Source organism: Martes martes (assembly GCF_963455335.1).
Source record: "Martes martes genome assembly, chromosome: 15".
Taxonomy (NCBI): Eukaryota; Metazoa; Chordata; class Mammalia; order Carnivora; family Mustelidae; genus Martes; species Martes martes.
In genome coordinates, this window is record NC_137903.1 from 28,689,050 (window position 1) to 28,702,492 (window position 13,443).

The following is a 13,443-nucleotide window of genomic DNA, read 5'->3' on the forward strand; positions in this document are numbered from 1 at the left end:
GTGAGGAGTCGGAGGCCCAGAGAAGACAGGGGACTTCTAACTCAGGAGGGAAGGGTGACATTGGACCTGCCCCTGCGTCCCCAAGTCCTTGCCCTGTGGCCCTGTGCCATTCCCGGACACTGGCAGCTTTCAACATGGCCCACCTTCCTTGTCCACTTGTACTCAGAGTGGGAGAAACGTCTCTTTTTCTGGCCAGGACTGTTCACCACTGTTATTTCCCTGCTGAACTCCTCATGTTGCCTCCCCTCTGCTGGGCAAGAAGCAAAGGGTAACAGGCCCTCGGGGGGAACCCCTCGCAGGCCAAGGGAAAAAATGCTTCTGCTCCTGGGCCTTCTATGGCAAGAGCGCCGGTGTGCATGGAGTCAGGCCCAGGGGCTTAGGGTGGGGTGCGAGGGGGGCCTCCTGGGTTTTTAGTCAGGCTTGCAGGACGGAGAGGCTGGGCAGAGGTTCAGTCTGACAGGAAAACATACGGAAATGAGGCGACCCCCGGGGACTCTGTGTGAGCTCACCTGGGGATGCGGCCTCCCTGGAAAGAGCCTACAAAGCTGGAGATTCTGTAGGAAGGAGCTCGGAACAGATCTGTCGAAGGGGGACTTTCCCAGGAGCTCCCAGGCTGGTGGTGGGTCTGCCTGCTCTGACTTGTCCTCAGACGAGAGGGTAACACCGGGCTTGTGGAGATGAAGTGTCTTCACACAGGGGCTGACTTGGACCTCACCTATGTTGGGATGAGCCAGGGCCAAGCCTAGCCGCCCAGAGCCTGCCTGCCTCACCCCGTGTGTGTGTGTGTGTGTGTGTGTGTGTGTGTGTGTGTGTGTGTGTCGGTGGGGAGGGGAGGTGAGGAGACAACTGGGTTTTTCTCCTCCACACCAGATCAAGCCACCCAAGGCTGGGGAGGGGGCCTTCTCTTGGCTGGTCCCCTTTCATCTCCCCTAGGAGAGTCTTAGCAGGAAACCACCCGTGGGTCAAGGTCCCAGTCAGAAGTGGCATCCAAAAGTCAGAAGCCACAAACTGTTCACCTTGACAATGGTGCTCTCATCTCCTCTACCCACGTGCTCAGCCGGGCATTCAGCGGGGTAGAGTTTTCTTCCCCAAACTGGGTCCAACCAGCCTACCCCAAAGGGAACAGGTGTGCAGGTGTTTGGGGAGGCATTAGTGAGCAGTAAGAGACAGAGGGGAGGGAGTGAGGCAATTTTCTGAGCATTTTTTTTTTTTTTTTCTGAGCATTTTTGACATGGAATGTGCACCTTGCACAGAATGTGTGATTAGGCCTCCCCTGCTTCAGGCCGGTGGCCACACCCCTCAACCCTCCATCCTCCCGGGGTGGGGGAAGGTGATGATAGCTCTTTGGAGAGCAGGCTGAGCACTCCCATGTGGCGGGCTAAGCCTTAAATGGAAATGGAACAAGGAACTCGCTTGTTCTCAGTAAATGACACTTCCGACGTCAGCCCAGACACCTGATGAGGAGTCCAAACGCTCATCCTGGACCAAACCCAGCGACAGTGTGATCATGCTGATGAAGACTGACAGAGGCTTTGGGCCGCTCTTGTGCTGGGAAAAGGAGCAACCGGGCCGCCCTGCCAAGTCTCGGCGAGGGTGGGCTGCCTCGGGGAAGGGCGCCGGCTGCGCCCGAGGGGAGCAGGTGTGGTAGAGAAGGCAGGGCTGACCCTGTGGGACCGCATTTCCTGCCCTCCCCCCACCAGCCGCATCTTAGTGGCGTCATCCATTCCTGGGAGCCCCACCCCAGCTCCTTGTGTTATGGCTGCTGGAGGCTGAGGAGAGCCGTGGGTGACTCCTGTCACTTTACTGTTACTTGGACAAGTGGGGACCACGCTTCCTCTTTGCCAGGCCCTTCCCTGTCCTAGTCCGGGGGTCCGGGTTTCCCTCCAAAGCTCAGACAAAGCAGGCCGTCACCAGCCTCCTTGCCTGTGACCTTTCCCCTTTGCTGTCCACCAGGCTGAAGGTTTGGGACTCCAGTCCATTCTTCCAGCTCCCTGGGCAGAGGCACACTAAGTGGTCAAGAACACAGGCTCTGGAGCTACACTGTTGAGGCCGAGCCCTGGCCATGTCAACTGCCCGATGGGGGGCCTTGGCCAACTTACTTGAACACAACACACCTCAGTTCCTTTTTTTTTTTTTTTTTTAATCTGTAAAACTGGGATTATAATTGTACCCAGTATGGGGAGAATCCAGTGAATGAATGTTTGTAAAATGCTTAGGACAGTGCATGACCTAAATGTTTGTTTAGTAGGGACATCTGTATCCCTTGGATGCTCAGACCGGAGGCAGACTGGGGGCCTCTGGAATCCGGCCGTGGGTGGCATGTCACCACAGCCAGACCTAAGGAGCCACCAGGTTGACACTTGACGGGGATGAACCCAGGAGGCCAGGCCAGTCCAGGAAACAGGTATTCAGAGCCCCACACTAGTCTCACCCAATAGCCGCAGAACTGGCCTCAGTAGGTTTCAGAAGGAAAGAGGAGGGAGGCCCGCCTGTATGCTCTATGATGGAATGGAATGACGTGGTGTTTCTCTACGTGGGCGCTGTCGGCATTTGGGACAGGACAATTCTTCATTGTGCAGGCTCCCCCAAGTGCTACAGGATGTTGCGCTGCCTCTGGCCCCCGGGCCCTAATGCTAGCGTGCCTCGCAGTCATCATGACTAGCAAGAATGCCCCCACACATTTCCAAACCCTCCCTTCCAGGTCCTGATCGAGCAGCTGCAGCGGGAGCAGAAAACAGAGGGGAGTGAGCACCCAGGTGCCCACAGCAGGTGGGAAAGCTTCACTGCCAATGCCGGGTCTCCCAGGCACACCCCCATGCCCAGATAGTGATCTGCTGGCAGCATCCTCTGCTTTGAATACAAAGGACAGTGAGACACAGACACACACCCCTTGTCTGGTTAGCTCATGCTTCCTTGGGAAACTCCAGCCTCCTGTGGTATGGTCCATGCATCACACATCAGAACATTCCAGAGGCTAGAAAGTTAGTTGACTATTGTTGGGGCAGAGATGACCCTCAACCAGAGAGTAGGCTGGACAGCTAGGGGGAGGCCCAGGGTGTGTCCAGGGAGACATGTTACTCCACCTGGAAGACCAGTGGGGCTCTTCAGGAGGTCAACAGTTGGAACCATCTTCCAGGTGGCACAGAGAGAGCTGCCCCGAGCGAGGAGACTCTCCTAGCCAGGCCCTGTTCTGCTTTCCCTTCTGCTAATGACTTAGGTCTTGTAATTCACCCACTTTTCTCTCCTTCTCCCCTTTGTTCTTGGAAAACTGTGGCATTTTATGTCCTGCTGAATGCTCCCTAGGCTCTCTCCCTGTTCCTCCTCATGTCAGGAAGTGCTCAGAGGCCAGCCCCCTCATTTTGCAGGCAAGGAAACTGAGTCCTGGAGGGTAACTAGACTAACACAGCCGAAGACCCAGGGCCTCAAAGAACTGAACATAGTCAGTTTCCCCTTGAAAGTCCCATTCAGTCTGAAGGGGCCCTGAAACTGGGAAGAGCTCCTGTTGGCCCAAGATCATGGGACATGACAGTGACCAACCATTTAGGAAGAGATGGCATCCTTCTGTCCTTCCAACTGAGACTCCTTTCTGACTCCTCCCTTCCCACTCCCACTGCCCAGACTGTGGCCCCAGTAAGCCTCAGGTCGCTATTGGACAATTCCAGTGCCTCCCGCCAGCCTCCAACCCAGCCCTTGAGGCCCTGGTGCCTTCCTGGTGGTGCCGTCCGCTTGACCTTCTTCAGACAAAGCTTTCTTTGCTTTACGAGTCCACAGTATCTCTCTGCTTCTTCTTCTTCTTTTTTTTTTTTTTTAAAGATTTTATTTATTTATTTGATGGACAGAGACCACAAGTAGGCAGAGAGGCAGGCAGAGAGAGGAAGGGAAGCAGACTCCCCGCTGAGCAGAGAGCCCGATGCGGGGCTCGATCCCAGGACCCTGGGATCATGACCTGAGCGGAAGGCAGAGGCTTTAACCCACTGAGCCACCCAGGGGCCCCTCTCTCTGCTTCTTGCAAGGAGAACTCATCAGCTTGGTCCCCTTGCCTGTCCAGTCACCTCTTCCCTCCCCAACACCCCCCTTTATGCCACCTGGTGACATCGACCACATCCTGCTTCTGCCCAGCCTCTTTTCCATCCTGCGTAGCTTTCCTTGCCCCTCCTCCCAAATCCTATGTTTTTCCAAGGCCTCTTCCCCAGTCATCTGCACAAAGCCTGCTCTGACCCAACCAAGGCCCCTTCTTCAGATCTCTGTCATGCCCAGAGCCAGACTTCTTCATCTGCACACCCCCACTGGTTGTGACCTTATGTGTTCTTTAGTCGCTAAGGCTTTCTGTCATCTTCCCCAAGCTCTCCAGGGCAAAGACGCCCTTCACTGTGCCTAGGGCCCTCGAACAGGGCTGGCCTCACTAGAAGTGCCCAAAGGAGGGCCTTGACTTGCCATGGGAATCTGTGCCAGGGATGGAAGTCTGGGCCGTTGGTTGGCACCGGGGTTCCCAGAGCCTCCATGGGCCACAGGGGGTCCTTTGCAATGAAACAAGCTGCCAGGAAGGCAGAGGGGTTCCAGATGAGGCAAGCCAGTCTGTGAGGGCGGCCCAGTGAGACTTCAGGCTATGCGGGTCCAGAATTCTTCCCTTTGCCCCTTGACCTGGGTCTTATTAGCTGGTTGGCTAAGCCTAGAGAGTTCCTTTCCAGCTCTGGCTGACCAGACAGAAGGAGTCAGGCATGTGCTGGGCTGACGAAGATGAAAAGAGTGTCTGTGTCCCCAGCTATTAGCCCATTTTGAAACTAAGCTTCTGCCAGCAAGGTGGGGCTGGCCAAACCGGCTCTCCGGCAGGACACACCCTGCTCTTTCCTCTGAGTCCCACACCCATCGAGGTGCCCAATAGGGCAGCCTTCAGCAGTGCACTCTCCAACGCCCTGCTCATGAGAGCGCGGGCGCACACACAACTGCATGGAGTCCTCTGCCTCCTGGGCCTGGGGAAGCCCCTCCTGAGAAGGGACTCACACTGAAAATGCCTTGAGGACAGATTCCATTTGCTACTTCCCTTGTACCTACTGGTCCCCCCTCAGTGCCCATTTGCGGGCCCTGGTGCGGTAGGCATGCTCTCTTTCATCTTCCTGGGATTTTAGTCAGGACTGGGCACCGCTGGCCAGTCACAGGGTGGCGGTGGGGTGGCGGGGAGGAGAGGGAGCTTCACAATGCATGTGGCAGCTCTGCTCCTCTTCTTCTGGGGGATCTGGAGAGCACAGTTCCTCTCTCAGCAGGGGCTGCCCAGGAGGTTGGGGGGAGCCGGTGTGGGCAGAGATGGCTGCTTACTCAGCAGCTGGAGGCACTGAGAGAGAGCTGCTGGGCCTGAGTCACCAAAGGTGGGACTTGGGCAGGAGGAATGTCGATCCCCGTCTCCTCCTGGGCTCTGCTCCCTCTCTGGCTGGGAGCAGAGGGTCCCGCCCTGGGCTAGTCCTCCTTTCTTTCTCTGGCACGTGGCTTTGTGTGGCGTGTGGAGAGCAGAGCCACCCACCACTCACAAAACCGTGACATCCGGGCAAAGAGTAAGCCTGTTCTGTTTGGAGGCTGCGGTGGTGGGTGGGTCCCTGCTGGGGAGCCCTTCAGGGCGGGGAGGAGCTCTCCCATGATTCCATCCCCAGCACCCTGAGTCCGGCAGTGCCTACTCAGGAAGGAACTCCAGTTTGCAAACTGAAGGACAGGGGCTGGTGGGTGTCTACTCAGATGAGGCACAACGGGAATTGGAAACAGCCTGATGTCAGGTGTTGGGCAGCTTCTACCACCTGAATTTTAATATACAGTATATATATTATATTGAAATCTATATTTCTATATATATTATGTATAATATTAAAATATGTTTATATATTATATGTTATATTTAAATATATATTTATATATTATATATTATATTAAAATATATATATTTCTATACATATATATATTTTATAATATATATCCTATATATATAGAACCCCAACCCATGAAAGTTTTGGTGCCCATCCTGGGAGTGCAGAGTTCATCAGAGATCTGCTTAGTAATGATTAGTGTCCCTTGTCATCTTGAGAGGTGGAAGCTGGGAGCTGGCATTGATCAGGGGAGTAGTAAGAAACTAGTGGGTGATTCGGAACAAGTTTTCTAAAGTATCTGGACAACGGCAGCCCAACTAGAAAAGATCCTAAAAATCGCAAACTCCAGGCTGTGGCTTGTGCGTCTTTCAAGATGGCGCTGCTCTCTCCAGGGAGCTCACAGCTCTGTGAAAGAGGCGTCCTGTCCTGATGGGCTCCAGGCTTCAAGTCTGCATCCCAGGCTGGTGGGAGGGTCAGGCCCATCGAGGCTCCTGGTGCTAACGGGCACCTGCGCCCAGAGTGTGCTTGGGCACCCAGCCCCTTGCCGAGAGCTGGTGCTCCGTGACACCTGCCATCCAAACAGACCACTGCGGTGCCCCCCACCCAGCTCCGTCTCCGCGCCCGGCTCCCTGCCTCACTGCTAGCCTGGGGGAAAACGTGGATTTTCTGAAAATCTTCTCCAGAACCTCTCCCTTTCACAGCTGAGCAATGGGTTTTTCTTAGCCCCAAGAACTCCCAGGATGGGTTTAGGGAACAAGGACTTAGGTTTCATGTGTATATCCTCTGTCATATTTGGAAAAAGAAATCCCCAGCAGGTGTTTACCACCAGTGAGAACAGGCCCCGTGGCAGAGGAACCCCGAACCTCGGCCACCTCTCTTTCACAGGCTCATGCTCCGATAAGTCTGAGGCATGACTATCCTGCCCTCCAAGAGCCCCCTGTTCTGTGCCACAGCTTCTGCCTTTTGAACCCAGGGGCTGACCCCATCCTCCCAGCAGCTGTTCATCCTGGGGAGAAGCCCTATAAGGTTTCAACGTGAAATAACTCCTGGAATCTGCGAGAACACATGAGCTCCTGGAAGAGCATAGTTGAGAGTCAGGAAGATCCCACTAAGCTGGGCACCCGCCCACCCCATGCCAGGACGTCTGGGGGAAGCTCAGTGGCCCCCTTAACCACCGCCCCCCACATATGAGGCCACGGGATACATCCAGACATAAGAAGAAGAGAGCCAAAGGCCGTGAGGTGGGAACATCCTCAGGGGCAGATGCTTACTTGGCCCCAAACAGAGCTCCCTGGAGACCCTGCTAGTGGAAGGAAACTACTCCCACTGATGAGAAGGCCAAGAATTTCACCTGGAAGGAGGAAGAGTTGGTCGGCTTTCACCGGGCTCGGGTGGTGGAGCTCCACTCTGGAAGGTGGACCTGTGTGCCCATGTGTGCTCCCATATGCACACCTGCCTACACAGACACACATCACTTTGCTGGTGGTGGACCGTGGTCGGGAAGGTCTTTGGAAGTTCCTGAACGTATTGTAAGAACACTTTAGCAGGCATGACGCTCTGCTCTGTCTTGGCCAGGACCACAAGCGTGAAGGTGCAGAAAAGTGACTGGTACCCTTTCAACCAAATGCAAAGAGCTTCCCATTCATCATCTTGTTGGAGACCCCTGTGGGACGGCACTCCTGCCTTGTGCCTTGCCAGTGAAGTGTCAGGGCAGATGGCGACATCCACGTGCTCTCTGTGAGCATTATTAAGTGCATAGAACTCGAAGCTTGGCTAAGGCCACACAGCTAAGATGTGGCAGACCATGACTCAAGACTCAGGTCTCCGACCTCCCTCCTGGTGTCTGTCCTCCAGCCACTCAGATGCCAGAGCCCGGTGACATGAAGAAGACTACATGGCCAAGAGCCCCTGCAGCTAGGGGGCGCTCTGCAGGAACGCCACATGTATCTCTAGCTAGTTGCTGGACCTGACTCCTAGGAAGCTCCTTGCCTAGGGGCTGCATATATAGGAGGTCTCCGCCCCCTGCTTTTGGCCTATTGTGGGAGATCCTTAGAGACATTTAGAAAGAGTATAGCTCCTTAGCTGTGTGACACAACCTTACTGCCCAAAGACCTGAGCTAGAAGTCCCTCTGTTCCAAGGGACACCAGTGGGCAAGGAGACCTTGGGGTTATGACAACTGGTCTGTCTTGGCCAGGACCACAAGAGTGAAGGTGCAGAAAAGTGACTGATACCCTTTCAACCATGCCTTGCTCCAAATGCACCACTGAGCACATACAGACTGGGCTGGGAAAGCAGGGTGTCATGTCAAGACCGGTGACTGAGGCTGGGCCTGGAGTTCCTGGACTTAGCCAAATCTCACTGAGCTTCTTCACGCTGAGGGAGTTGGGCCACCCTGCTTCAAGCCTCAGGGACAGTCAGGAGGGAGGAGAAGGGAGGGCTGGGCCATTGGCTGGCCCTGAGCTCCACTACTCTCCCAGGCTTCCTTTCACAGTACCCCCATTTTGGTTCCAGCATCATGGGGTCTATAAGAGAGGATTAGGGCTGCAGGCAGATGTGGAGGAGGCCCAGGATTTCCCAGGGACCCTCTCCTGGCTGGCCCCAGGGAGCAATCCCACAGAGTTTAGCACTGACTAAGCCATCAATTAGTTCAGAGAACTGTAAACATTCAGTCAGAAACATCATCTTTGGGGTGCCTGGGTACCTCAGTATGTTAAGTGTCCAACTCTTGATTTTGGCTTGGGTCATGATCTTGGGGTCCTGGGATTGAGCCCCAGGTCATTCTCTGCAATCAGCACGGAGTCTGCTTGGGAGTCTCTCCCTCTGCCTCTCCCCTGACTTGGGCCCACACTCTCTCTCTCAAAGAAATAAATAAAATTTTAAAATAAAAAAAGAATCATCATCTTTACCTGAAACCGTAAAACTCCTAGAAGAAAACAGTGAGCTCTTTGACATACATCTTGGTGATAGTTTTTTGAATCTAACATCATAGCAAAAGAAATAAAAGCAAAAATGAGTAAGTGGGACTACATCATATTAAGCCCTTCTGCACAGCAAAGGAGACCATCAACGAAATGAAAAGGTAACCTACTGAATGGGAGAAAATATTTGCAAATCATATATCTGATAAGGAGTTAATGCCCAAAATATATAAAGAACTCATACAAATCAATAGGAAAAAACAACACAAATCTGATTTAAAAATGGGCATATCTGAATAGACATTTTTCCAAAGAAGACATGCCAATGGCCAACAGGTACATGAAAAGGTGCCCAACACCACTCATCATTAGGGAAATACAAATCAAAACCACAACAAGATATCACCTCACACCTGTTAAAATGGCTAGGAAGACAAGAAATAACAAATGTTGGTGACGATGCGGAGAGGAGACCCTTGTGCTCTGTTGGTGGGAATGCATACTGGTGGAAAACAGGATGGAGTTTCCTTAGATAATTAAAAATAGAACTACTGTGTGATGCAGTTATTCTACTTTGGGGCATTTATCCAAAGAAAATGAGAACACTAACTTGAAAAGACATGTGCATTCCTGTGTTTGCTGAAGCAGTATTTACGATGGCCAAGACATGGGAATGACCTAAGTGTCCATCAATGGATGAATGGATAAAGAAATTGTGGCGTGTATATATATACATATATATATATATGTGTGTGTGTGTGTGTGTGTGTATATATATATATATATATATATAAACAATGGAGTATTATGAAGCCATAAAAAGAATGAAATCTTGTCATTCTCCACACCATGGATGGACCTTGAGGGTATTATGTTAAGTGAAATATGTCAGACAGAGTAAGACAATTATCATATGACCTCTCTTATACATAGAATCTAAAATCCATCCCCCTGAAGCCCCAAAACCCAAGAAAAAATACACAAAAACCAAGCTTGTAGATACAGAGAACAGACTGGTGGCTGCCAGAAGTGGGGAGGGGGGGCTGGAGAAATGGGTGAAGGCGGGTCAAAAGGTTAAAAAAAATATATTATCTTTTAAATGTTCCGTTAAAAACAAACTGTTCAGTCTGGCATGTGGCTGGTCACCTTGGGGAGGGGGATGTACTCTGTCGCTTTTTCCCTTGGCTCTCAGCTTTACCTGACCTGCTGGACCAGCTTTAGGAAAATTATCCTGCACGATGAGTTTGTGACCCAGAATCTCCCCAAGGGTGGGACAGGCACTGCTGGTGATTGTGAGGTGACGTCAGAGCATTTAAGGCACCACAATAACCCACATCAGAGCGCATGGAAAGCGCTTCCTTTTTCCATTTGATCACCGCAAGGAGAAAGTCTAGGTTGGTGCCAGTATGTTTTTTTAATACTTGCCAGCCTCCCTTTTTGAGCAGAAACAAACAATCAAAAAAAGGCTTTCTCTGGCAGGAATTAAATAAACTTGTTTTTATTTTATTTATTATTATCGGTTATAAGTTATGGTTAACCTTCATCTATGGCAAAGAATATTGGTTTTTTTTTTCACTTTTTAGTGATATAAATTTTCCTTTGAAATTTAAAAGTAAGCACATTAGAAATAAATCATAGTTGGTCAATGATTTCATAAAAATTGTAACAGCAGACTGCAAATGACCCAGGTTTGGGAAACACTGTTGCCCATGGTGGCAAGGGTACCCAGAGACCACAGTGTGACAAGATGCTCTGGGCAAGGAGTCCAAGGGAGATCCGGGGCCCAGTCCTGTTTCTTCCCTGTCTGGCTGTGCAGCCTTGGGCAGTCACCACACCTTTCTGATCCTGTTTCCCCAGCTACAGAGGGCCCTATAAGGCTTCTTCTGACTTCGGCGTTCTAGGATTCAGCCCCCACTGAAGTCACAAACAGCCTCCTTCCCAACCTAGCTCAGTGCTTCAGAACAAACTCCACAAACCCCACCTTCATCCCCTTCACACCACACCCTTGGGCGCCCTGCAGGGGAGTAGGAGGAGAGGACTGGAAGTCTAGAGCCCCAGAGCTGCTTCTCCTCCCAGCTGTGTCTCTAACCCCTCCCCCCCTCCACTCCCCACCTGATTTGATTTTGTTTTTCAGCTGAGCTGGCTCTCCTGGGGCAGGAAGGCCTCCGTAGAGACTTGCCAGGGCCCTGGGGGAGAATGCTGAGCCTCACCCTAGCGAAGGGTGGGGATAGCTCTTCCACCCACTTGGGAAATGCTGCTGCATTTGTCTCGCTGAGCTCTGGGACAAAAGGAAAACTCTCAAACCAGAAAAGAGGCCTCAGAAGATCTACCCAGGGCTGAGTTTTCGTAGACCCCTCTCAGGTCCCCCTGTTTCCCAGCTTGGAAGCATCTGTAGCTCCCCGGGGCGGGCGAGGAGATCCTGACTCACTCCAGCCCACTGGGCTCTGGACTCAGTTCTGCCAAGTCTGCCTGTGGGGTACCGGGCAAGTCCCTGCACTTTTCTGCAACTTGATTTCCCTGCACAGAACATCAGAAGGAGAACACCTACCGATCTCACGAAGACCGAGGAATCAAGTGGGGAAGTAAAAACATGAGCACTGGGGGTAAATCCAATTTGCCAATTTAAGGGATTAGTGAGTGACAGGGATGCTGAAGATGGGAGTTCTTCCCTGTGGGAGACGGCTGCAGATGAAGGCGGGAGTGCTGTGGCCATCTGGCCACCTGTCACCTGCCCACTCACCCCAGAACCTGGGTGGAGGGGTCCTGCCCAGACCTCCTGCTCCTTCTGGGACTGGGGCCCCACCTTCTGGGGCCTGGGGCTGGAGCTGGGGAAGGAAGCCTCCCCCCACTGCCACTTCCAGCTGAGGAAACGCAGGCCTGCAGGGGTTCAGGCTCGCTCTGAATGTTGTCCTCTCTGACGCTCTTGCTTCCTCCTTGAGTTGTTGTTAACTATAGTGTCAGGACTTTAAAGACTTGTTGGTTGAGTACATTAGTTCTTGCCAGGACCAAAAAAAATACCAAGCCAGCCAACCCACCCACCAACCAACCACACAAAATACCAGGACCCAAACAAAACTCTGCTGAATTTTTTTTTCTGGAAAAAAATAAAGAAGTTTACAATTATCCTTGATTCTTCCCATCTTCCCTCTAAAGTCCCAGAGGGTCTACTTTGAGTATGGGTGTGAGAGGGAAGATGAGAATAGGGAACAACTCATGCAACTTTCCTTCTCAGAAGAAGCCATTTCCGTTCTACCGGGCCAGGGGGTCAGCCGCCTCACAGTGCGCACCCTGGCGTCTTGCCCTCACCTCAGAGCTCTCCGCAAACCGAATGGAAGTACTCGTGGGGCTCGCTGACAGACTGAGCTGGAGGAAGATGTAAACCAGGCTCTGCCATCTCTCTTGAGGAGAGAGGCATCGTCTGAGGAGGGCCAGCGGCTGACAAAGCCCGATGCCGCCACCTCTTTGGCTGCCCCACTGAGTCCCTGACCCTGACCTCTGTCTCTGAGCATTCTGGCCAAATTGTCTGGCCTCCCGTCCCCCATGAGGATCCTCACTGCCTTATTCTGGGTCTGGTGCTCCTCAGGGGCACAAGGCAGGGGTGGGCAGTGGCCTCGCTGAGCTTAGGGGGCATGGCAGGTCGCGCAGCCCCAGGAATCGGTGGCAGGAGGCCAGGGAGGCTTACGAGACCCCTGGAGCTGGCAACATGCACTCAGTCGCCCTCCTTGGGGGTGATCAGTCAGAAAAGAGGGCCCAGATGCTACTGTCAGACCGAGCCCCAGGCCTAGGAGAATTTGTCCTCTGCCCACATTCTCTCTGCGAAGGGCAGCCCTCCTCTCCTTTCACGCCCCACTCCAAGCTCAGCTCAGCAACTCCGGCAGCCTGGCCTGGTTTTCTCCACTTGGAGCTCACCCTTGGACGCCACTGGCATGTACTTGCTGGAACCACATTCCCCTCCCTTTGCAAGCCCGTGGTGCGGACATGAGAGGCATTCCTCGATTCCTCTCTCCCAAGGGAGGCCATGGGCTCTGTGATGTCAGAGCTGCGAAGAGATGCTCTGAGCCACTGTCTAGTCTGCTGACGGGTCACTCTGAGGCCCGGCCGGGGAGTCCCTGAGTCTCAGCAACAGTCCCCAGGGCAGTGATGTTCTGAGAAGCCCACGGCCAGGCTGGTGCTTCTTCCTTCCCTCTGCCCCTCCCCCTCCCTTTAGGTTCCAACTCGAAGGCAGAGGAACTCCTCACATGGAAAGCGGAGCCCTTCTGGTGGACTACAGCTTAGGAAGGAGGGCCCCTCCCTGAGGGACACTCCAGATGTAGGTGTGGGCCACAGGCTTCTTCCATAGGAGTGTCTCTAGCCTCAGCAAGGTGTCTGTGAAAACACACTACAAGCCAAGCTACTGCTTTCCACAGGGAGGGGCTCCCCGGGAGCCGGCCCTGCCCGCTCTTGCTCCCGCGCCTTATTCTCTCGGGCACATTCTGTCCCTCAGCAAGTAGGATCATTGTCTCTTCTTGTTGGGTGAGAGCCTGGGGCCCCGTGGGACCCTCCTATCTCCTAGGGCCGAGTGGGAGTGAGTCACGGGCTGGCAGGAGGGACACTGAGTTGGCAAACACATCAATCACTCCCTTTTGGGGCAGGAGCCATGCCCGCTTGGGAGAAGGAGACCGTATCCCCTCTATCT

The 13,443-nt window shown here is 53.1% G+C and overlaps 1 protein-coding gene across 1 annotated transcript in view; it reads right to left on the minus strand.

Moving 5' to 3' along the window:
• PKP1 (plakophilin 1) overlaps positions 1-13,443 on the minus strand; it is a 48,987-nt gene that overhangs the window by 18,602 nt on the left and 16,942 nt on the right. The window lies entirely within an intron of this gene.